General features: G+C 41.8%; 1 protein-coding gene and 1 pseudogene across 6 annotated transcripts in view; one reads left to right on the top strand and one right to left on the bottom strand.

Moving 5' to 3' along the window:
* Cacna2d3 (calcium voltage-gated channel auxiliary subunit alpha2delta 3) overlaps window positions 1-25,279 on the bottom strand; it is an 839,385-nt gene that overhangs the window by 529,395 nt on the left and 284,711 nt on the right. The window lies entirely within an intron of this gene.
* Window positions 13,119-15,940, top strand: LOC106025766 (NADH dehydrogenase [ubiquinone] iron-sulfur protein 2, mitochondrial-like; annotated as a pseudogene).

The following is a 25,279-nucleotide window of genomic DNA, read 5'->3' as shown; positions in this document are numbered from 1 at the left end:
CTTCTTTGAAACGATTTCTTACATTGAAAAAATAAAAGGCGAAATCAGTAGAAGGAACTAGACAATAGAAGGAGCTAGAATAATAAAAAGGAAGTCAGGCCCTCCCAGCACACAGGTAGGTTTCACCTAATGATTCCAGTAAGGAGCTGCAGCTACACATCTGAACAGTGTCTGCGGGGAGGACCAACAGAGGCTCCGTTTTCAGGACTTTTATTGATGGTTATTCATGTAGCAACACTGTTTCCTAGCTGAACTCACTTGGCAATTACACAACTCCATACCAAAAAACTGCAATCCAATACTTTCCAGAGTATACAGCAGACTACCAAATAAGGTTCAATAAATTAAAAATGTCTGGAATTCACATAGTACGGTCTCATTATAATGGACTAATGTGAGAAATCAATATATGATATTGATATGTAAATATCAATGATATCTAGAGATCTAATGAAAAATAATATATAGAAAGGTCCTAAAGATTTGGAAATTTTAAGATATAACCTTAATAACATATGTGAGAAAGAAGAAAGTGTCATGGGAAATTGCAAAATTTTTTAAAATTAATCACAATGAAAGCAACATAGTAATATTTGTGAAATACAGCTGCAGAGAAAATCTGACAAATTGAAAACCTTATAAAAGAAAATTTCAAGAGGAATATGCCACCCTTAAGACAACCTGGCCAAACCTGATGGCATATGTCTGTATTCCCAGCACTCAGGAGACTGATGCAGAAGGATTGCTGCAAGCTCAAGGCCAACCTGGGCTACAAAGTGAGTTCAAGGCCAGCCTGAAATGTATAATGAAATCCTCTCTCTAAAAGACAAAACAGTTTAAAAAAAAAAAAAAAGATTGACCCTAAGAAGCTTTCAAAAAGGAGAATAAATTAAACAATATTAAAGAAAGAAACTAATACAGAAAAGAACAGAAATCAAGAAAACAAATAGAAGTAAAAACAATCAATGATATATAAAAAGTTGGCTCTTCAGAAAATTAATGAAATAATAAAGCCCTAACTAGGTGATGCTATGGTTTGGAAGTGTCCCCCACAGCCCACACATTAAGGCCTGGTCACCAGCCTGTGGTAGTGATGGGAAGAACCTGTAAGAGATGCGGTTTACTGGGGTGGAATCAGATACAGGAGCATGCCAGGGAGGGAATACTGGGACACCAGCGCCTCTCTGCCCTCTCTTTGCTTCTCAGTTGCTGCGTACACCTGCCATGATGCGCCGTGCCAACACAGGTCCACGGCAACAGTCTGGGTGACCACGTCCTGAAGCTGCTGAATCTGTGAGCCAAAAGAAACCTTTTCTTTTTATAGAGTAGCATCTCAGCACTCACCAGGAATGGGTTCTGGGAGGCGCCATCAGCAGCAAATGACAAATATCACCTTGTTTTGGTGACAAGTCCAAGTCCAGTGGTCACAAGACCATTGAGACTAACAAGTTCTACCTGGCTTATCAAATACCAAACAAGCAGGGAGGATTAGGACAGAATGTTCATATCAAACTGCATCACATACCACATCCTACAAGTCTCAAGGCAGTCAAGCATCAGGGTATGACTATACGTTGGTTATCTCAGTGATAGCTGAAAGAAACAGATGAGGACAAAAGCAAGAAAGCACCAAACATGGTCAGAATCACTGCCAGAAATGAAAGGGAAAACATGACTGCAGGTCCTTGAAAGAATTAAAAGATAAGGGAATGTTATTTTGTGCTAACAAATTCGTTAACTTAAATATAAAACTCCTTGAAAAACAAGAATGATAAAAATTAATACAAGAAGAAATGTAAGATATGGCTGGTTCCACCCATACAAAAGACATCGATTTTACAGATAATAGCCATATCAAAGTAAATAAGCGAACTACTGTACTTCATGTTTGCAGGAGACCAAGTGCAATGCTCTTCTTGAATGCAAAACTATCACCTCCACATGGTTTAAACTGGCCCTTTCCCTATGTACTGATATGCACGGAGCTGGCTATGTTATTTCCTTATCCCTTCCATTGGCTGTAAGTATTGTAAACAAGGCTAGCTACGGTACTGCTACGTAATCTTTAAGGTGAACTGGCAATTTCCCGTTTCCTCACGTTGTGTTCCCTGTTAAACAGTTGAATGCAGCTGGATGGCAAAGGCAGCCAGCTCCAAGGATGTCAACTGGTACTACTTTCAAAATAAAAGGCTGTAAATTCCCAGGGCACAAAAGCTTATATACCAGAAACCAAAGGAAAGCATCCTAAGTTCCATCATAGGCTAGCCCCATGGAGTTACACTGGCTGGTTCTTCTGCCTTTCTCACTGCATACTGCAGAGGTGCTTGTTCTCTGCCTGGCCAGCTCAGCTCACCTTGCTCACGAAATTCCCGCCACCCTCACTGTCACTCATCCTGGAACCACTCCCTTCTTCATGAGATCAGGACCTTAGTCCATACAGCCTCACTTAGATCAGACTTAGGACTCCCTGGCTGCCCATAAATTGGAATATACACTTTAGAGTCTTTACTCCTGCTGTGGGTTGCATTGAAGGGGGTAGATTGGAATTAACTTGCCAGGATTCCGTAACATCTCGGTGGGGTTACAAATATAACTTTCCAGATTGCAAAGGGATTACAACATACAATATTTGGATTGCAATATTCAATATCTAGATTAAAATATATGTTCACAGTCCTTAACTAAAAAATTATATCAAATATACAAGAACAAAACACAAGTGATTTTATATAGACTCCTCTGGAAAACTACAAGACAGAATACTTTGCAATATATTTAATAAGGGTAGCAAAGCCTTGATGACAAAATCAAATAAAATAATTTTTAAAACTATACAACAATATTACTCATTAAACTAGAGGCAAAAACCTTAAAATACTGAAACAAATCCATCTATAATTAAATCTGCTATGAGAAATTAAAGAAAATTTACATAAATCAAGAGAGATACCTTGCTCAAGATTTAGTTTTCCAGATGCTTTTTCTTTTTTATTTTACTTTATTTATTTATTTACTTTTTGTACAGGGGGGTGGGGATATCCAACACATGCTCTCATGCTTGCTAGGCAGGCACTGTGCCACTGTAGTTCAAAAATTAGAATGTTCTATATTAAGATATTGACTCTTCCTAAAGTGATCCACAAATTCAATGAAATCTTGAGGAAATATCAACAACAGCTTTATAGAAATTTCCGAGCTGATTTTAAGTTTCATATAGACATCAAAGGGACCTAAATCTCTAAGACAATGTTAAAAAGATACAAAACATCCAGGGACTCACATTCCTGCTTTTAAGCCTCACTCTAATCAGAACAGTGTGGTATTCACACTATGATAGCCAAGAAAGATTATAAAGAAAAAAGTCAAAAAATAAAGCCACACATACAAGACAATTGATTTGCAGTAAAGGTGCATTAGTGAGAAAAGGATTTACAATAAATTGCATTGAAATATTAAATATATAAGAAAAATCGTCATGTCTTAACACATCAGACACATTAATTTAAGGTGACAATTAAATGCAAAAACAAATCTCTATTATTTCTGGGGGAAAAATAAGAGTATTGTTGGGACAGCAGGTACATACTGATTGCTTAGGATACAGGAAGCACTTTTAATTTTAAAAATTCATAATTTGGACATTATGAAAATTCAAAACTTTGGATCATTAAATCCACTGTTAATAAAACAAATACAAAAGCTACTGCTAAGGAAAAAGTATTCATAACTCAAAATTTGACAAAGGATTTGTACTCAAAATATTTGTTAAACTCCTATAACTTGTCTTAAAATGCCAGCAATAATATGGATTCACATTACAGAGGACAGTTTAATGCAGACTAAAATGTGTTCAACATCATTAGCCATCTGCAAAATGCAAAAGAAAATGCCAACAGATGTCATTTTATACCTATACAAAAGCTTAACTTAAAAATCCTGATATGTAATTTTATCTGTGATATAGAACCACTGCAACTTGTATATACTGCTTGTGAAAAATATAAGATGCTATGAACATTTTGGGAAAAAAATTTGTAGCCTCTTGTGAAGTTCAGCACACACAGTTTTATAACCCAGCAATTCCACTCCAGTGTGGGAAAACGAAACACGCCCACAAAAGTAATTCAGTGAGTGTTCATTTTTTAAACAGCCCTGTTCATAATACCCCAAAACTAGAAATAACCCAAATGTTCATTACAGATGAAGGGATAAACAAATCTGTGATATATTCAACTAATGAATTACTGCAGAATTGAGGAACAAATTATACTGACACTCAAAATAGAAATGAATCTCACCAATATGAGTGAAAGAAACCAGACTCAGTGCTCTAGAGCAGGCAAGATAATTGTTTCATTGTGATGCCAACTGGGTTGCTGCTGGGATAAAGGGCAGTTGTGGCCTGGGAGAGAGAGGAGAGCTGCCAGTACTGACAGTCTGAGTCTTTATGAAGCAGGGTTATTTGGCCTGGGTACCCATTTCTCACTGGTGAGAATTGTACCTTTTACTATGTAGGAATTAATGCCTCACAACATTTAAGTCACAAAGAAACATTCAATCTTTTTTGAATGATTAATTTAATGACTTTACAGAAACAGAATTCAAGTGAACAAATTCCATGCTTAACCATTTTTTAAAGAACAATGTACTGCCCTACGCATTAAGAAACAAAAGCAGCCATATCTTCTGACAAAACACCATGGGGAATGCAATAAACCACCACCCAAGGGAAACCTTCCCATGCAGAAAACCTCTGTCAGAGGCAGCTGAGCGAGTTAGAAATATTACAGGCAGTCAGACTGGGCTGAGCCCTCAAAGGAGCCAGAGCAGAAGTTCAGATACCTTGCAGCCTTGGAAGAGACAATCACCTCCTTGCTGTGGGCCAGATCTCAAAACAAAGGCAAAGCAAGCACAACCACATCCTAAGGATGCACAGTCCAAATAGTTCTCCATCACCCTGAGGAAGTCAAAAGGCAGCATCCCACCCCCTACAGGAAGCGTCACTGCTGTTAAACATGTCTACTTACTACGTGACTCACTCCCCCATCTGTGCCTAATTTAATCAATTTTACCTGAGCAATTAATCTTATTGGTTGACCACAGCTCTACCCTGTCTCATGCCCACCTTGCAAACTCCCATTTTTCCTCACCTTGGACCCATCTCACCTCATGATTTTACTCAATAAAAGTCCCTAGAAAAGACAGTCTTTGGCAACCCATTGGGGACCCCTCCTGTCTCTCAGACAGAAGCTTTCTTTCTCTCAATAAATACGTTCCACTCTTAACCTCCGTTGTTCCTAAAATTCATTCTTTGATTTTAAAGAACACAAATTTGTACTGGACATGTAGTAGGTGGGGAGTTTCACCCACTACGTCACCTTGAACAACCTATGAAGGGCCCAGCACAAAGGAGAGGAAAGCCCCCACTTGAAAGAACTGCTTTATAGGAATCACGTCAGTGGTACTTTTCGTCCAGCCCCAGCACCCTGTTAAAGAAAGTCCTGCTCCTCCACAGACCCAAGTATTCCACAGATTCTCAACACTTGCAAACTGAAATCTTCACTTCCATTTTCTCATTTAGGTAACTGGAAGTTATATTAACAAAACCAAGCCTTGGTCCTTGGGTAAAGAACAATGCAGCCAGGTTCAGCCCAGGGACTCAGAGGCTTTCTAAATTGCCATTTAATTGAGTAATTCACACAGCCTGGAATGCAGATGCGTCAGGGGTGGAAACACAGGCCCAGTCTGCTCATGGGCAGTCGCTGTTTACTCTGGATGACTGTGTGGTCTGCTTTTCCTCCCCAAATCCATTTGTCTGTCTGTATTGATTTTCAAAAGGCTGATTCAGTACAAACAAGAAGATTCATTTCTCAGTTCCTTGGAATGTACTGCTCTAATGATGAGGCTCAGTGCCTTTGTCTATATGATTGATTGAGGAAAAGATAGGTTTGATCCAAGCCACATCAGGAATTCTGAATCCTTGTCACCCATGGGGTCAGAGTCAATTAATTCTTTTGTGACTATTATCTGATGACCTACTAAGTGTGACAGGGACATAAAAGGAACTAATCCAGGGAATAAAATGTGGCACATAAAATACCAGGGGCAAAGTGGGGAGTATTATACTGTATTCACAGAAGCCAGCCCATCCCAGGCTCAGAATGTGGCAGCTCAATGAGTAAAAGTCTAAAATCATTCAATACAGCAGTGGGCTGACTTTCTCAATCAAGGCTCAGACAATAAATATTGTAGGCTGTGCTTGGACTCCAGACAGTGCTATTCCACTGTGCTGGCACAGCCTGATGAGACAGCCACAGACAGACAACACACAAGGAACAACAAGCCTGGCGATGCCAGTAAACCTTTATTCATCAGAAATTTACAAAATGATACAAACAATTTGTTCTCAGTCAATCCCTGCAGTAGGCTGCTATAGGATATTTGCGAAATAGATCATGATTTTTTTGGTTGCTTTATCATATAGAAGTCTGTAATGGCAAATAATCATGATTCCTCTGGCTAACGGGGATCCACAGTAAAGGTGTACCAGGAGCGGGCCTTCGAAGCCGGAAGATCAGGCTAGCCAACAGGAGAAGACAGACAGCAGAAACAAAGCTGGCAACAGTCAGTTGGCAAAGGTTAACAAACAGGGTATCAGACTGGCCAAACTGTAGTTGATCACAGGAAATTCAGAGAGAAAAACTGTGCAGAGAAGGTCTTGAACACCAGGACTGGCACCTGAACTTTTACTTTCTAGACTTTGGAGTTGACTGGGCTTGCCTTTCACTCAAAGTTTTCAAGCATCACTTTATAGACACAATATTTATTTCTAACTCATATAATACTTTTGAACTGCTCTTGCTAACATGTGTACATTGTAAAACCAACCACAACAATGACATGGAAGTAAACAGAAGCCCACATGGCATAGTTCCCTTGGACATCCCAGGGGCTTGCTTTGAGCAGTCTCTGAAACACACTTCTCTGCTGTGCCTCAGAGCAGCATTTCTGAAATACAACCTGCAGAATACTGCTACAGAATACTTACAAGGAAATATTTTTTATATAAAGTGTGGCACATTCAGGGGGAACTGCCACTGAGGGAAAGGCAAGGAGGGTTTCTTCACAGCATGCTTCTTAGAGCCTTTAGCTCATTCTGAGTATGATATACACTTTAAATTTAAGAAGCTGACATTTAACTGTAACATGGGGTCACTTTATATGTATTTTTTTGGTTGCTTTATCATATAGAAGTCTGTAATGGGACCAGATCCGTAACTGCAGCAGTGGTCCCAGGCACGGAGACATCTGATAAGCACACGTGGGTTGCCTGACTAGATGGCACTGTCAGAATTCATTTGGCCACAGGCCTCTTACAGGACCTGCAGTGAACACACCTGTCTTCGCACCTGTCTCAGTTCTTCTCTGCTGCGTGACACGAGGAAAGCTGCCCAGTAGGTTGGGAAGACAGCAACCCCCGTGGGTTGAAGAGTGAGAAAGATGTAAGCAACAAAGTCATGTAACTCTATAGGTACTGTCACAAATGCAGACAGAGGATTGGGCCCTGAGGAGCAGCATAAACACAACTCATCTGTACTGTCACCATAAAATGGAGAGAACAAGGAGGATGTTTGATATCTCAACAATTCTGCAGATTCCCCAAGGGCTGGCAGGGCATTTTGCTTGCCAATAGAGTCTCCCTTCAATGCCACTGACATAGAAGTTGGCAATTTTCAGTTGTGAAAGGGATGTCACAAGGGTCCATCTGCACATTCAGCAGAAAGTCTCTCTGGACAGTGAGAAGTCTCGGTCTGTGGCCCTCCCTGACGGCTGGCATATTGGCCTGTGTGCTTTTAGAAGGCTCCTGAGACAGTATTTCAGCCAGAGGGAAGGATGCCATCCACTGATTGTGAGCCAGGCTTTCCCACACCACCCACATACTTGAAAACGCATCACTCCCCAGTTTAGGGGTTGGCAAACTTTTTTTGTAAAGAGCCAGATAGTAAATATTTTAGGTTTTGCAGGCCAGACCATCTCTGTTGCAATATTCAATTTGTCTGTTTTAGTGCAAGCAGCCAAATGCAACATATAAACAAATGGGTGTGGCAGGGTTCCAATAAAACTTTATTTACAATAACAAGCAGCTGGCATAAGATGCCCTGAAAGCCTGTTTCTTTGAACCCAGCCCTGATTTCCTCTCCACTCATTTCATGTGAGAGTCACCTAATCTCATACATCAAGAAATTCTGAGGCAGTGCTTCTCAACTCTGGCCAAACCTCAAAACAATTAAATCAAATCCCTAGGTAGGACCAACCCATCAGGATTCTTTCAGTCTCCCTGAGGGTGCAAGAATGCAGCTCAGGAACAGACACTTTGGCTTGTGCTTCCCCTTTCTGCTGGGAAGTTGCATAACAGAACTCTGAGACAACCCTGCAGTGACCTGCTTCACAGGCCGGAAGTATCCATTCCATACATCTCGACTTGGGAATTGAGTTTTCCCTGGAAAGTTTTCTAATTATTTCCTGTATGTGCATGCTATAGAGACAACTCCCTGTGAACTCCCTGAGAGGAGGCCTGTTCCTCTCTTTACACTCATTTGTCGGTGACCTGATGATAAGAACAACTCATAAAATCCAGCCTGAAAGTTGATACAGAGAATTCACTCTGCAGCAAATCCAGTAAGTTGCTGTATTGCTCAGGGCTCTCCAGAGAAAGGGAAGAGAAAGATACATAGGTAGGAAGGGAGGTTGCAGGCAGGCAGTTCAATACATAGAAAGGAAGGACAGTATAATCAGGCACAGGATAACTGAATATTTATATATTCCTCATGTGTGCCTCAGTCTTCTCATCTGTAAAACTCCTTCACTACTGTGAGGCAGGTTCCTACCAAGCATCTGGCCAACAAACTATAAGAGGCATACACAGTGATGGGCTCCATCCCACTGGCAAGGCTCAGGGCTCTCCCACTCCATCTGAAGACCATCTCCTTCCCAGTGGGTTCCTTGGCCTTTTCTTTCATGGTATTCATTCCACTGAAATCCCATAGAGGTTGTGTTTTGGATGGTGATCCCTGCTAAGGGCATAAAGACACAGGCATCCCTGGATTTCTGGAAATACTGGCACACTGCCAGGGACAGTAGTCCTTTTATCACCTCTGTACCTCTGCTCTTCAGTCCCGGACAGTGGTGTGAATGAACGGATAAATCTTTCATGTCTGGACCTCCTAGGCAAATACTTCCATGTTTCACCACCAGCTAAAAAGACCCGCCCCTCTCATCTCCCCAAGGTAGTTCCCAGCCGGGAGAGGAATCTGATTCCCACACAGAGCCTCTTTCTGCTTGGATTTGCCCCGTATTTCTTCACACAGCAAGATAGCAGCCAGGCAAACTGATGTGGCCATAAGAGCAAGAGCCTGGGAGCTGGATGCCCGGGGGTGACACCATGCCTGTTTTCTAAGGCATCCTTACAAACTCCCAACCTGGTTTCTGTTTCTGTCAAGTGACAGTGTGACCCTTACCTCTTTGAGTCTTATTGAGGATGGAATGGGGTAAAACGCATAAGAGCAGTGGGAACAGGACCTGTAGCAGGCTCCTTGTCTGGGCTGGTTTCTTTCGCTTTAGCTTACTTTTTCTCCTCTCCTGCTCTGGGATGAGGGCCAGCTTTTTACAACTTAGATTAGAAAATAAAAATTAATAGGAATATTAGTTCTGAACAAGCCAAGTAAATATCTAACTCCTTGTGCAAGCATGTCCTGTGTGAAAGTGACATACATCGCTCCTCAGCCGAGGCCCTCTCCTAAGGTCTAGTGCCCTCTGGTTACTGCTCAATAATCTCATTTTCTCTTCCTATGTGAAAATTGATTTTTAAATGATCTGTTCCAGAATATTTCTAGGTATTAACATTATATTAACTCACTTAGAATTCCCCAAGTGTCACAGTTCCTTTAAAACAGCAGATAATTAATATCCTTCTCCGAGCCATCTGGAATCTCCAGCCTCTGAGAATATTCAAGTCCACGTACTAATGGGCTCCTTAACAAGCCACTTACTCAGGCCTTGGATGGCTGCCTGCCACAGGCTAGCTGGCCCCTTGGCATTTAATTCTGAGAGCCTCAGAATAGAGTATCTAACTCCAGCATAGTAGATTCAAATCCCAGCTCTGCTGTGGAGCGGGAATCTCTTAGCCTATCCATAAAATGGGTTCACAGACAACCACGTGGTAGTGTAGTCATCCTAAAAATAAATGGACAAAGAGTGAAAGGCACTCAGATCGGTGCCCACCATGCAGTAGTGCATTCAACTTTGGTGGTCAAAAGTAGTTCTGCATTGGAGATTTCATCTGGTCCCATGAGAATTTCCAAAGATCGCAACTGGCCCTGCTGTGGTTGCTTGACAGGGAGGCAGAGAAATGCTTGCAAAGGTAAGAAGAGAGTATCACTGTGTCCCACATCTGAGCCTTCAGTACCTACTCCAGATCACCCAGCCTCATCCTCCCACAACACAGTAAACTTCTGGGAATACTCAGCCACCCCCTGTACGCAATCCTTCCAGGACTTCCCAGGGACCTAGGGACATAACAGAGGCCTTCTCGGAACAGACAGGGGCCCTGCGGTCCTGGCCTTACACACCCACCACTAGTTTTAGTCCTCATTTCTCCAGGACCCCCCACCCACACGGTCTCTGTCCATTCTCATGCCAGGCATTGCTCCGGCTTCTAACACACAGCCTCATTTTCGCTGTGAACATCATGTCCCTGGGACCCTCACCTCTGCTCTCCTGACTGGGATGAGTTGGGGACTCTCCAAGTCTCACAGGACTGTCCTCCACAGTCCACTTACATGAGTGATTATCTGGATGATAGGGTCTCACTCAATAGAGTGAGATGTAGGTTTGCAGAAACCACAGCTGTTTCCCTGAATGCTACTATGTTCTCAGAATTTAGTGCAGAAAGTGGAACAGAACAGTTACTCAGTAAAGGGTACTGAAGGAATATGAGAGAGGAGCTGAGTGAAGGTCAGCCGGCATCAATGCTTATGGTGGTCCCCAGGATATAACAGGAGCCTGCAGCGGCTAAGGGAAGTCCACAGCGAGCCAAGCACTGACTTGGAGAGAGAAGAAGGCCTGTTAGGAGTCTGGGTAGAGCCCAAGACTCTTTATGGGGGTATTACGCCTGCAGTTATATAAGGAGACTTCATGACGCAGCCAGAAACCCCTCCGCAAGTTCCAACCCAAGTCAAAATAAAGCCCTCACAAGGAGGTATTAGACTAATGGACACCTACCCTGGCTAGATATCTTGTTCATGCTCTCATTTCCTGAACTGCTTCTGAAGACCTTCTATGCAGTGCTTCTGCCCTTGTGGCCAGCAGCCAAATGAGCCTTTTAAAATTAAATAAAGTCATCATTACCTTGCTTAACCAATGATCTCCTTTGGCAGGGAAAAAACTCAAGGTCATACTTGATCTAGCTGTTTCGTACCTCTCTAGTTCAACCAAGCAGACTAGCCATCTCTGGATCTTCAAAGAAGCAATGCCCATTTCCATCCTCATCTTTGCATTCACTGTCTGTGCTGCCAGAAAGGCTACTCTGCCCCAAGCCTTTGGCCAAATGGACTCACATCTTAGCATCAACGCCAGCTTCTCGGCAGAGCCTTCCCTAAACACCCCTGGTATATTTATCTAGTTGCTGCCACGTCCAGCGCTAATAAAACTGAGTGATGATGGGCATTTTTATATTCAAACTGCCAACACAGTAGCCATCAGCTACAAATACATGACATTCACTACCGTGATAAAAGAACTGATTGTTAAATGCTATTTCATTTTAATTCAGCTTTAAATAGTCATAAGGGCTGATAACTATCATACGAACAGGCCCACTAACCATTTTTTCTTTACTGAAATAATATGCAATTATTTCTTTATTATTCATAAATTGAGTGCGTATCTCCTATCAGAACCGTGAGCTCCCTATGAACACAGAGGCCCTCTTCGTCTTGTTGACAGTAGAAGCCCAGTGAATGGCAGCCAGAGGCACCCTACTGTGATCTGCCTAAGTAGGCTCTGTCAGACTGCAATTACGTCTGTAATAATCCAGTCAAGAGCAGAGGATTCCTTCCTTCCGATGGTTTACATGCCTAAGCAATTGTGAGATCTCCCTCGCCTGTTACTACTAAAGGTAAAACTATTTATGTTTGCAAGGGCCTTCCTTTGCTAATACAGTAGAGTTAAGGGTATTTGAATAATAAGCTAATGCCAAATCAACTGTAACAAGGTTTAGTTTCTTGAGTGTGAGGAAGAGGAACTGACTAACACCTGAGGGGAAAAACTGCATATGGGAGTGTGTCACACATGTGAACAGCATCTGTCACTCCTACTGAAGTAGAGAAAGGCAAATATTATGGATAAAGTTGCTCTGGTCCGTTCACATCTCCCCTTCCTTGTTCCAGTAACAGCACTCAGATTCTCCCCAGCAGGACAGCCTTCTAATCAAGCAGCCCTGCCAGCCACAGTTTGATCAAGTGCATATGATCCAGATTCTCTCTGTATTCAGGAAATACTATAAATGCTCAGGAGCTAACGTTCCCCCAGTACTTTTCAAGGGAAACAAGATGCAATGCTGCTGCTTTGGGCTGCCTATGGCTGTCTCGCTCCTCCCTATGCTTCTGAGAGCAAAGCCCAGCAGGGACAGACAGACTGCAGTCTCAGCAGGCTGCAGGCTCAGGCAGGCAGATCATCGTGAGTTTGAGGCCAGCCTGGGCTACATAGTGAATTCAAGGCACATAATGAGACTCTATGACAAGGAAAGGAAGAAAGGAAGAAAGGAAGGAAGGAAGGAAGGAAGGAAGGAAGGAAGGAAGGAAGGAAGAAAGGAAGGAAGGAAGGAAAGAAGGAAGGAAGAGGGAGAGGAAGAGATGAGACAAGATGAGGGAAAGGGAAATGGAAGGGAAAGAGAGGGCGCCATGAACTGGCAAAGGGTGAAGTCTGATCAAGTGATTCAGGCCTAATGCTTTCATGGATTAGGGTGAAAGGTGGAGTCACATTCTGGAGCAACCAGATAAGTGAGATAACACCCTGCCATCTGCTTCCGACTTGACCTGGGTAGCAGGAGTCTTGCGAACATGTTCAGAAACACTGACGTCAACACTTGGGATCAGGTGAGTCTCCCTTGCCCTCAGTGCCCTGTACCCAGGAAAGAGAAACCCTCTACTCAGATTAGTGAAGGTGCTTCATTAGGAGTTATAGGAGGTGTTGGTGGAATTCAAAGAACAGATTTCTGACCGGCCTTAAGAAAGTCTTGGAAACAAGCAGGAAACACTGGGTATCTAGGGAAATAGCTTCACTCCTCCTGTCTGCTTTTCTCTAACTGATTGCCACAGTCTCCCGCCTGCAGATTTGCTTTTTCAGGGCACTGGCGGATACAATGAAAGAGGAATACTGACAATTTCTCCATGTTTACATCTTTCTATTAGGAGAATAGCACAGTTTAGTCAAAAATTTTTAACAATTCTCAAATACTAGGAAAAAGCAAAGGCAGTGGGTGGAAAGAAGCGGGGAACAAGGGTGGAGTTCTAGAAACATCGTTCTTGAAGCCCAGACTCATGAGGGCATGGGCTACTGGGGCAGGTATCATTGACAGTCTGGCAGAGAAGCCAAAAGCTGTCTGCTATACCACACTATCTAGTGGAGTCAAGACTTTATGAGCTAAAATACCATATATGAATTCATTAGTAAGAATAAACATATTGTTCCATGGCTGAAACACTCAAGAACTGTAAATTGAATATAAACATTTGGCCTCCACAAAAAAATCACAAAACTAGCTTATAAGACTAACCATCTAAAATGAGCTCCTTTAGTGTCATATGATGATTTAATTTTTCTTGGTCAAGTTAAAAAAAATCACCTTCTGAATCTGAATCCATAACTGAGTATGAGATGTAAAAGAACAGGAAATTAAAAAAAGAATTGGAAATACCTAGGGTATTTGAATCTTAGAGCGTATTTTATGCCTAACAACCCTCTGACTATGAGACATATTTTTGGAGCTTCATATTAGTCATAATAAACTGCGTTTAAATTATCTAAGTTGTTCTTCTTCAAAGGAACTGTTTCCAGTAGAATAAAAAAAGGTTACTTTTTGCAAAGCTCAATATAAGCAAGAAATAAATCAACCCTAGTTTCCACATCATAACTTTGCCATTCCCACTCAGAAGAGTTACAAAGCAATTAAAAGATAGACAGAGAATATGTAGTCTCATTATCATGATTATTATTGCAATTTAGGACGTTCTAGCACTTAATATCATAGCAGTCCGGATGCTCCGATGATTTACTCTTGCATTTCTCTGTTAATTAAAGAAAGAAACAATCAAAGCCAGAGCATGCACATCACAAAGGACAGGATGTCTATCTCCAGTTACCAAGGTAACAAGTTACATAAATGTCTTTTCTGTTACCACTTAGCATCTTAGACAAAGAACGGCCTCTCTGATTTTTTTGTTTGTTTGTTTGTTTGTTTTTGTCTTTTTCCTTTTTATCGGTACCGGGGATCCAACTCACGACTGCCTGCTTGCAAGGCAGGCACTTATGCCGCTGAGCTAAATCTCCATCCCCCCCCCCCCCCCAGGCCTCTCTGATTTAAAAGAAAACTAGGCAGCCAGGTAAGAAGGCAGCACAGAGGGCTTTTTGCACCCTCTGGGGTTGTGGGGCTAAAAGCTACAGCCCGGGTCTGGGGTCTGCCTGCCTGTTCAGCCCAGCAGAGTTGCTCAGCAGTGGCAGTCTGATATGGAACAGGCACAGAAGTTTGCGGGTGCTGTCATGTACCCCATTAGAAGCCTCACTTTGGAATGACTTGGACTCTCCCAAGGAAAACATAGTTTCAAACCTAACCCAGAAGTTTGGACCCCAGCACCAAGGAGCCCACAGAGTCCTGCAGCTAGCAATGGAGCTAAGCTGAGCAAGAGACAGTGCAGAAGATGACCCTCACGTTGCTCCTGCATGGAGGCACTGAGAAGTCCACTATGAGATTTACCTGTCCCTGGTGCATCATGAGTGGGCATAGTTACTGTGGTGGAGGAGCTGTTAAGCATCCAGCCTTCTCCCCGGCCTCAGTGAATGGAAGTGCTGCTTGGATAAATCACACTACTTTTGAACCACATCGTGGCTGCGACCACACATGTCCAGTACACTGAGGTCATGACCCCATTCTTCTGGATGTTCAAGGAATAAGAAAATATGTTTGAGTTCTATAAGTGGGTGTCCAGAGCCAAAAACATGCTGCTTACCTCCAACCTGGAGGAGTGCCTCAGGACTTACCCTTTGACCTTATGGATGACATCTATCAGTTTTCTAAGAACATCTCTCTTTGGGTTGATGAAGTGGAGGAGATGCTGACTAACAACAGGATCTGGTGAAATCAGATGGTCGGCATTGGGTTTGTAATAGCAGAAAATGCACTTAACTATGGTTTTAGTGGATTGATGCTCGGGGGTTGGGTATCCAGTGGGATCTGTGGAAGACCCAGCTTTATGATGTTAATGATCAGGTTGAGTGTGATACGCATATTGTGTCCACCTGTGTTGGGTGGAGATGCACCAGTCCCTTCAGCACTGTCCAAACAAGATGTCTCCTGAAGAGATCAAGATTGATGATACCAAACTGTGCCCACCTAAGCATGCAGAGATGAAGACTTTCGTGGAACCATTGATACATCACTTCAATTTGTACACTGAGGGCTGCCAAGTTGGTTCCACTGCTACTGAGGCTCCTAAGGGAAAAGTCCAGGTGTACCTAGTGTCTGATGGTAGCAGCTGCACTCACCACTGCAAGGCTCCTGGTTTTGTCCAGCTGACTGCTGTGGATGTGATGTCCTAGGGATATGTTGGCAAATCTTGTTGCCATCATAGGTACCCAAGATATTGTGTTTGGAGAAATACATTAGTGAGGAGGAAACAACATTGGGCCTCTCTGTCTAGCAGCTGTCTCTGTCTCTCACTGGAGGCTACATGCATGTATATGTGTACATTTATCTGTATGGACTTTCTGTGCATGTGCTAGAAAAGGGGAAATAATAAATTAGCCACCTTGAGGCCCCTACACACACTCACGCATGCACACACACACACACACACACACACACACACACATACACACATACAGATGTACAAAAAAGAAACAGAAAGCAAGCAAGCAAGAAACATGATAATTTAACAAATGTGATTACCATTGGTGTACCTAGGGTACAATGCTAGATTTCCATCAGGCTGCATACAGTGGGGGCTGGGTGGGGAGAAGAATGGAATATGAAGAAAATATGAGTTTTTTTAAATAGACCTGGACACTACCTATGACTTACATAAGTGTCCTCCAAAGGCCCAAATGCTAAAGGTTTAATCCCCAACCTGTGGTGCTACTGGGCTGGGGAGCGGAATGTTTGGGGAGTGGGACCTAGAGAAAAAGTAAGGTCATTAGGGGGGATGCCCTTAAAAGGAATATTGAGACCATACCCCTTCTTCTGTTTCTCTTTGCCTCACAGCTACCATGAGTGAGAAATCTCCTCCCAACACATACACCTGCCATGGTGTTCTGTTAGACCACAGGTCCAAAAGCAATGGGAGTCAACTAACCATGGACTGAAATCTTCAAAACTATGAGCCAAAATAAACCTTTCCTCTTTTTCAGTTGGTTAACACCTATATATTGTTACAGTAACAGAAAGCCCACTAACACACTAGAATACTAGAATACTAGAATTTTGCAAAATCTTAAACAATACTATCTCACTTTCAATACCTAGGAATTTATGAATCATTCCAAAGAAAATGCCAGTGTTACAGTTACAGTGAAGGTAGTATGCTGGGGTACAGAAGTGCTTCCCTGCTTAGGACTTGTCTTAAACTTTCCTGCTTCTCTTAGGCCATGAGGAAACTGCAGCTCTACATGACTGCATAACTGTGCAAACATCATATAGTTAAAGGTGAAAGAATTATACTTGAACCTGCTATGAACAATTCCCAATGCACACTCAACCTTAGTCGCTCTGGACTGCTTTCTAGAGTTGCAATTTAATGAGATATTTATTATTGAATGACAGTCATCTATTACAACACATATAGCATACGCTGTCTAGTATTTAGTAGGTTCTCTGAATACGTTTGAGTGAATGGACCTATTACTGAATTATGATAATATTATCCAAATTATAATACAGCACTGGGATGTCATGTGTCAAGAAAACAAAAACTAGAAATTGACATACATGCTTAAGTCTTATGGATTTCACAACAGCTACTCAGAAACAAGGCGTAGACTCTGATATTTTCTTCTTTCAATCTTCCCAACTTTTGTAGTTGTTTTAACTTCATATGACAATACATAAGTAGGACAAAAAAAATAAACATCAAAATTAAAAATAATAGGAAAAGGCGATAAGTCTATTTAGTGTCCTGACACTTTGTTTAAGATAATGCTGTGGAAAAAATGGATGAACTCTCCCTGCTGACATTCAGCTTAGGGAATGGCCTGGTGGCAAGAGAAAATGACTGTGATTCTGTCTTGTCAGTGGAAGTTAATCTTCCATGTGCCTTAACAAGTTCCATTCTACAAGTACTCTGCAAAGGCTTACAGGCATTTCCACCTAATTCACTGCAAGACGTTGTTTGCTTTAGAAGCCTTTAAGATCAGAAAAAAAGATTCTTCAGGGTCCACACGCTGAGACTCAGAAAAGACCCACTACATAGCATGGAGGCTTAACCCAGTTACAGGCTCTTCTAGCTATGTTAATGGCATAAATACACACAAAAGGCCCTTAAGGTTAATATTCCGCCAGATATTTGCGATCTTTTCTCTATCAGTTTGCAATGCTATAGTATCCTCTTACACCAAACTGCTTAAAAGGATTTGTCATCCATTCACTTACTCTGCTAAGCGTTGCCAAACACTGCGCTGTGTCGGGATGGTGGGGAGAGCAGTACTCACTGTGGACTGCGTGCACTCGCCAATGTTTCCCAGAATACCTAGTAGCTGATGTGGGGCACGTGACTGGTTTACCAATGAGCAGTGAGCAGAAGCGACATGTGTCACCCCATTAAAGTACTGAGAGGGGTAATAAGTTCCTACACTGGCTAGGTACCAGTAAAATTGCAAAAGCTACTTTTTCTAGATGACATATCTAGAGGATAGAAAGTAGGGTACCCTCGTCACACAGTGGAAGAAAACTACCTCCAAAGAGCTCCTGTAGTAATAGTGGCACCCACATTAGCAAAAAATAAACTTGTCCATGTTAAGCCTTTGAGGTTTCAGAGAATCCTGATGGATACAGTTAGGAACTGGGCTCGACATGTGGAAAGAGGGCAAATGAAGGCATTTATGCAAATCAAAGAAAACTGAAAATAAACATAAATTATGGGTATTATACTTTTATAAAAATGTTTTCTAAGATTGTTGTAAACCGCCTCAATTCACATTCAGATCTCCCTACTTGCTAATAATAAAGGCATTCTACTTAGTTAAAAGCCTTCCATTAGTTTAAAAGCTTCAATTGTTGAACCATCAGCATCTATAAGAGTGTAATAAAGAACAGAGTAAGTAAGTGTTATGTAATCAGAAGTTAGAGCCCTATTCACATTCATGAGTTTATTCACCATGGTTTTCTTCATACTCACTGAGATATAAGCCAAATGCTTCTCACTCACACCCCTCCCAAGACAACTGAGTACCAGTTTCATTTGTTACATCTCAATTCTGCTCTAATTATTGCAGGAAGAAATATAAGAATGATCAAATACAGCATAGAAAATTCATTGGGATTTGAGTTGTTACATACATGCTGACTGATAAATATTTTTTCTAATCATTACCTTGAAAGAAAACATATTTATCTGTCAGTATAACGAAAAGGAATATAAATATCTGGCAGTTCAAGGGGAAACATGCACTTTAGAAATTCCCATATGTGTATTTTAATATCATTTAATGAAAATTTCATATAAACTAATAGAGCCAATGTGGCAATGTAGTATGAGTACATTTGCACTGATAAAGATCCACTAACATAAACTAACACAGACATCACTTAACCCCTCAACGCATACTTCCTCCTCCTCAGAAAGCCACACATTAATTCAAATTTATTCAATTCATAAGGCCTGAGCAAATGGAATTCAAAAAACTCATCTAGCGATAGAGTTGCTTTAGTCAGAGGTGGAATAAAATGAGAATATCTATTAGCTTTTAAACCACTCTAGAGGATGAATGCCATGTACAATTTTTGGAAAAAGATATAAAGGCTGGGCTTGGGAAAACAAATCGCTGTGGAAGCACTGAGCACAGTACTAATCAGTTCACAAGCTCAGATAGTTTTCATGTCTTTGATCTCTCCCTGAAAAGCCATGGAAGCCAGGTCACTGAGAAGCCACCCCAGATTCCAGAGCCATGGTGGAATATCAGCCACAGGCTTTCCAGAGAGTGGTAATAGAGATCACACAACTTACCCATCTGCCTGAGGTTTCCAAGAAATCCTGCAAGCATCCTAGGAACACATTAGAAACACAATTCCACTTTGGCTGTGCAAATGAAACAACAGAGGGAAGTAGACGTTTGGGGGGGAAGCTGGTGAGTGTCCCAATGAATTCGAAGCCAAATGCATGTGTGGTTTCTTGTCACCATGTCTTTGCTGTTTCATTACCCAAAAGAAGCCCACCCATAGGCCACTCTTTCATGTTTAACCTCTGGCTCCCCTTCCTGGGAACAACAGCAGAAGTACTATCTGTCTCCAGGAACAGAGTCCACTCATTCTCCCCAAGACAGACAAACACAAATAACACACATGAAACCACAGAGTCTCCTAACCTAAGAATCCTGTGGTCATCACAGAAAGGAAAGATTGCACATCTCTAGGTCAGAAGAGGTGGTCCTTCTGTAGATTTGTTTTCACCTGGACAAGTCCTCAGCTTTCATTTTCCCCATGTGTCAACAAGTTATTTCCACTAGATGACCTTAGGGGTTCCCTCTTTAATATGGACACATTTCAGACTCTGGGGTGCATTCCCAGGTTTTTCAGGTGTTTAATATCAGCCATCATGTTGGTATATTCAAGTAGAATTCTACATTTTCCACTAGTAATACTCCAAATGGAGATGAAATTGAAGTATTCCTAGAAATCAGGAGGCAGCTCATGTTGGCCAGTCCCAATCATTAAATTACTAGAAGGTTCATGTGTCAGATTAAAATTTTATACTTACCTGTTTGTGACACTTCCTTTCATGGTTTAGGTAAGTCTCTATTTCAGCCATGTAGACATGTATTTACTACTCTCTAGGTAATGAAAAGACTGGTGATGAGCCAAAGAAGCAGAACAAGATAAGCAGGCACAGTGAGGCTATCTGGGAAGGAGCAACTTCTGATTATGAAGTGCAGGCTCAGACGCTGATCTCTACCAAGCATGATCTCGGCAAAGGTTTATTCTCCAAGGTCCTGGAGGAGGCATGATGGGAAATCAAACAAATCTATTTTAGGGTACACACTAACACGATGTGATTGCTCCAGGGAGAGCATTTATATGACCCCTTTAGGGTTTAGGAGAAAGTGCTAACCCCCATTGCAGATTCAATTTTTGTGAACCCGTGCATTTGGGGATGAGCCCTGCCTGAAATTCTCATATTCTGATTCATCATTTAGGGGAGAAAAAACTTCTAGATTTTAAATAACATTAACCCTGAAAGGAATAAGATAGCCGGCTAAGCAGACTGGATTTCCCAGCTTCTGAAGATGGTACGATGTTTCATGAAATAAATAACTATAAAAAGCTCAACTAACAGCTGCCTACTGAGTATTCATTACTATTAGATCTTTAAATACACCATTCAGTCATTTGCTTTCGAGTGTTTGGCCACATGTTTAATAACAGTGTTCCAAAAATGTCTTTCAATGGAACTGTTTAGTAACACAGCGTCTGTCAATGACAGCTCTGTGCTGCAGGACACATGGACTATTAACATCTTCTTTCCTGTGGGGTCAGGTGTCCTCTTGGGGTCGGAAGGGAAACACAGCTGAGGGCCATTATGCAGGTCAGGGCTTTTCAAGAAGCAATTTAAAACAGGGGAACTATAAGTTCCAGAAAGACCTACTATTAGGGTTTCTCAAACTCTAGTGGTTTTTGTTTGTTTGGTTTGTTTTGATTTTTGGTACCAGGACCTGCCAGACAGGTACTATGCCTCTAGTACTTTCTTATGCCACATACAATTTATGCTTTGCTAGATTACCTACCTTACTCCTTACTTAATAATTTCATTATACTTTTGTTTTAAAATTTAAATACTTGGGCTGGGATCTGGCTCAGTGTTAGAGCTCATGCCTTGCATCTATAAGGCCCTGGGTTCAGCATTGCAAAAACAAAACAAAAATTTAAATACTTTCCTTTTCAAAGAGAACTTTGTATCACACTAGAAATGGGAAGACTCATATCACAAGCCATAAAGCAGAAAGAGATCATTAAAAATAAACAATGTTATTAAATTCTGGTGAACTACAACTATGTTAAGCCACTTTCCTAAAAATGAAGAAAAAATAAAATTAGAAAAACGTTTAAATGCTGCATTGAGACTTTGTTCCCCTGGTGGTCAGAAGGATTTATGGAAAGGGAATGGCTCTGGTTCAGTGTCCCCATGGACATCTCACTGTCAGTCCTAGGTGCCACCCACTAAGTGACAAGGGAGACCTGCTTTAGTCCTGAGTCCAATCATCTGGGGAGAAGGGAGGTGGCGCAGCAAGATCAGCCCCAGATTCCAGGTGTGTGTGAACCAGGGGACGAAGGCACTGTCTTCAGTGAAGGTGAAGACACAGAGAGAAATTGAGTGGGGGAGAAAACACATGGCAGTGCTCAGTGTTAAATCTTGTGGTGGAAAGTAGACCAGCATGAGCAATAAATACACAGGCCTCAAAGTCAGGCTTCAAATCCCTGCCCTGTCAGTCACCACGTGTTATTGCGATGACCCTGGTTGACCTATCATTTTACTCAGGGCCTTATTTTCCCCATTCAAGAAAAAATTAAGGATAATTCCTTTCCTCCTAGGGTGTGTATATGCCAGGAACCCATCTAATCCCTTTACATATGAGCAAGTAGCCTGTGACAGTGAGCTGCCGGTATCACTCCTAGAATCCCAGTTTACCCAAGAATATCTACTGGTCAGCAAATATCCCTACAGTGATTACTATGAGCAAAGCCCTAGGCTGCTCTCTTTCCACTTCCCCCACAGACCCCAAGCTTCACCCTCCTTGATCAGAGCATCCAGACACTAAACCAGCACAGTACCTACTATTTCTTTACAACCAGACCTGAAAGGCACGTTCATGTTTTCATCTAACCAACCACTTAGAACTTTAACAGAAAAAAAGTTATTTTATGAAACGTCCTACAAATTTAGGCAAAGCTACTTGCAAATCATATATCCAATAAAGGGTTAATATTAAAATACTTCAGGAAACCATACAACAGCAAGCAAAGAGTGTGATCTTAAAATGGGTAAAAAGACTGGAAGACAAGTACCACATGATCTAGCTTCTGTTTTCCTAAAGAAGCAATGCAAACAGTCAGCAGACGGAAGGAAAGGTGCTTAGTCTCCTACAAACAAGCGAAATGCAAATCAAAGCCAAATGAGGTACTGCCTCTGACCCCCCAGATGGCCCCTGTCAATGAGTCAAAAGGCAGCTAATGTGAGCAAAGGATGTGGGATGTGAGTGGAAGAAAGAGAGCCTTCTATACTGCTGATAGCAATGTAAATTAGCACAGCCATTGTGGAAACAATATGGAGATTCCACAAAAAGAGAAAACAGAGCTACTACATAATACAGCTATCACACTGTGGGTGTCTATCCAAAAGCACTGAAACCAGTACCTTTGAGAGATATCCACATACCCTATTCAGAAGAGCCAAGCTATGAAAATCATCTATTCACTGGTAGAAGAACAGATACAGAAAATGCAGTATATGTAGCTTCAGAGAAAGAATCCTGCTGTGTAGATAACATGGATATACCTGGAGAATATTATGTTAAGTGAAATGAGAAAAACCCAGCAGGATAAAAACTGCCTGACCTCGTTCAGTGGGGAATCAGGAGGAAGAGGGCAAAGCCAGGGTAACAGAAGCTGGGGGAGGGGGAAAGGAGAGGCTGACCAAGGCCGTATGCTTCCGGTCATTAGAGGTCATTAGATGAATAACTTCTAGAAACCTACTGTACAGCAAGGAGACTACAGTTGATACTACTGCACTACACAGTTGAAAACCCACGGGAGAGTAGATCTCAAGTGTTTCAAGATACACACAAAAACAGTAAGTATGTGACATGACAGACCGTTAGTGAGCTTAATAACGGCGATCATTTCATACTGCACATGAATGGCAAAACATCACACTGTAGACTTTAAATATATACAGCTTGTATTTGTCAGTCACACATCAGTAAACCTTAAAGTGGGAAACAAGTCTGCGCCAAAAGTTTATTTGAAAACTAAAAAGCCCTCTTTTTCTCTGGATTGATTCTCAGCACAAGACTGACCTGGAAATTGAGACACAGGTAGAGCGTAACAATTGGTCTTGGAATGGGCGTCTCAGCCACTCTCCTGTGACCCCAAGAGTCCAAGAAAATTGCCGGGAAGTCACAAACATGTTGGCATTTTTCTTTCTGAAAAGGAAATTTCTTCATTTGTTCTAAATGAATGGAATTCAAAAAACTCAAAGCAAAATAGCCTTTTGTTGGTGTTTTTTGTTTTTCTGCAACTGAGACTTTCCATGTGATTTGCAGTTTTGCCCAGGGAGGTATAATTCAATTAGTTTCTTAGCAAACTGGATATTTTCTGCTGCAGATGAAATCCGGACAGTGTTTCCTTTGCAATTCAAAGGAGGCAGAGTGGCTGTAGCAGCACAGAGTTCTGGAGCACAGTTCAGTGCAGGAGAGAAGCACATTCCCAGTCTTCAGTCTTAGGCTCTGCCAGACAATCTCCATGCCTTGAGTGGCTTCAACTTGCTGTCACGTGCAAGGTGATACTTCACCTAGTCTTCAGTTAGAGTGAAAAGTATGATGTCAACATGTTTAATGTAGATTTAAATTTGCAAATAAAATACCTGGCAATGCAGTGACTTCCTGGGCATTTACAGAATTACAGAGGCTTTCGGGAAGTTACCTTGACTAGGCTGCTAACCCTTCAGGCAAATGATAGAGAACCTCAGCGTCTCTTCATTTGAAAACTCAACTTCACTCATGTAATGGAAACACTCAACTATGCCTTATTCTTTTAAGCACACAAAATGCTGGTGACACAGATTATCTTCCTTCTTTTGTTCTCATAAGCTCATTTCTTCCTCCCTTTTCTTCCTCCTATTTCTCTCAATCTTTCTCTTTTCTTTTATAAGCCTCCTTGTTCAATTATAACCAACATTGCCTAAGTACTTCTATATTCATGCCCTGCTACATGCTTTTTGTGTATCACTTCATAGAAACATGCAAAGGTAGGTGAAATTATAAGCACTGTCTCTATTTCACAGTGAGCACAACAGACTCAGAAAAATGAGGCAATTCACTTAGGATCTCACAGCTTGTACAGCCTGATTTAAACTAATACTGGAAACTCAGTGCAGCTATTACTCATCAGCCACTGAGGGTCATGCTCTCCTTTGCCCCTTCTTTTTCCCTTTCCACAAAACTAACGGGGTTCAGGCCACACTGATGTGCTTCCAAGACTATTTCGAGTTTGTTAGTCATAGTGCACAGCTCCCAGCATAGAAGAAGCCCACACAGGCTGTCAAGAGGAGCCCACAGGGCTGGTGTCTTTTGCTAGTCTCAAGGGATCAGAGCCCCATTCAGACACCATTTGATACTTTACTTTGAACTTCTTTTTCCAGAGACAGGTCAACCAATGGTCTATCTCCTTTTGTCAGTCAAGGTCTCTATTATTTATTTAACATAATACCCTGACCCTATCACTCATGGATCTCTCTCTCTCTCTTCCTTTCTCTCTCTCTCTCTCTCTCTCTCTCTCTCTCTCTCTCTCTCTCTCCCACCTTCCCTCCCTCTCCCCCCCCCCCACAAATTGCTTTTAATACTAAGAACTTTAATGGGACTACCACCCTTGGTACAGCAGAACCCACCAGAACTCTGAACTTTTCTTTCTAAATGATCATTGTTTCTCAACCCAAAAATAACACCACAAAATGACAAAGAAAACCTTTTAGCACTAGATTGCCTACAAAATCCCAACCATCTCAAACTTCTGAAGGAGACTCAC

Source organism: Cavia porcellus, unplaced genomic scaffold (assembly GCF_034190915.1).
Source record: "Cavia porcellus strain 051 isolate PalLab524CR breed Dunkin Hartley unplaced genomic scaffold, mCavPor4.1 scaffold_10, whole genome shotgun sequence".
NCBI classification, from domain to species: domain Eukaryota; kingdom Metazoa; phylum Chordata; class Mammalia; order Rodentia; family Caviidae; genus Cavia; species Cavia porcellus.
This window is presented reverse-complemented; position numbering and strand designations above follow the sequence as displayed.